The sequence below is a fragment of the Chrysochloris asiatica genome, unplaced genomic scaffold, assembly GCF_000296735.1.
Source record: "Chrysochloris asiatica unplaced genomic scaffold, ChrAsi1.0 scaffold00154, whole genome shotgun sequence".
Classification (NCBI taxonomy): Eukaryota; Metazoa; Chordata; class Mammalia; order Afrosoricida; family Chrysochloridae; genus Chrysochloris; species Chrysochloris asiatica.
The window spans coordinates 368819-369642 of NW_006408672.1; positions in this window are offsets into that span (position 1 = coordinate 368819).

The window sequence follows — 824 nt, forward strand, 5'->3', positions numbered from 1 at the left end:
GTTGGTACTGACTCGGTGGCACCTAACAACAACAACATGATGGTGCTTAAGTGCCGCGGAGTCAGAACCAACTCCATGGCACTTAAGCAACATCACCACCAGCATTTACAGAGATACATTTCACACTTTAACACATTGAATCTTTACAACTGTTCTATAGTGGTTATTCCCATTTTACAGATGAGGAAATTGAGTGAGGGAAACCGTAGCTTCGGAGTTACTGAGAAGTACCAAAGCTAAGTGAAAATTCATCACTGCCCTTACTGCCCTTCTTACTGTCATTTTGTCGTACTGTGGTAGCTTGTGTGTTGCTGTGATTCTGGAAGCTATGCCACTGGTACTTTAGGTCTTGACTGAAAGCAGAGAATACCAGAAAGATGTTTACCTATGCTTTATTGACTATGCAAAGGCTTCCGATTGTATGGATCATGGCAAGCTATGGGCAACATTGCAGAGAATGAGTATTCATTAAGTATTCAGGAACACTTAATTGTGCTCATGAGGAACCTGTACATAGACCAAGAGGCCACTGTTTGAACAGAACAAGGGACTACAATATGGTTTAAAATTAGGAAAGTTATGCACAAGAGTTGTATTTTTTCAACAATTGGGCAAATCTGTAGTAAAAGATTTCTTTAAAGTGTTGAAGAGAAAAGATGTCTGTTTGGGGACTAAAGTGCATCTGACTCAAGTCATGGTATTTTCAATAGCCTCATATGCATGTGAGAGTTGGGCAGTGAATAAGGAAGATCGTAGAAGAATTGATGCATTTGGGTTATGATGTTGGAGGAGAATATTAAAAGTACCATGGATTGCCAAAAAAG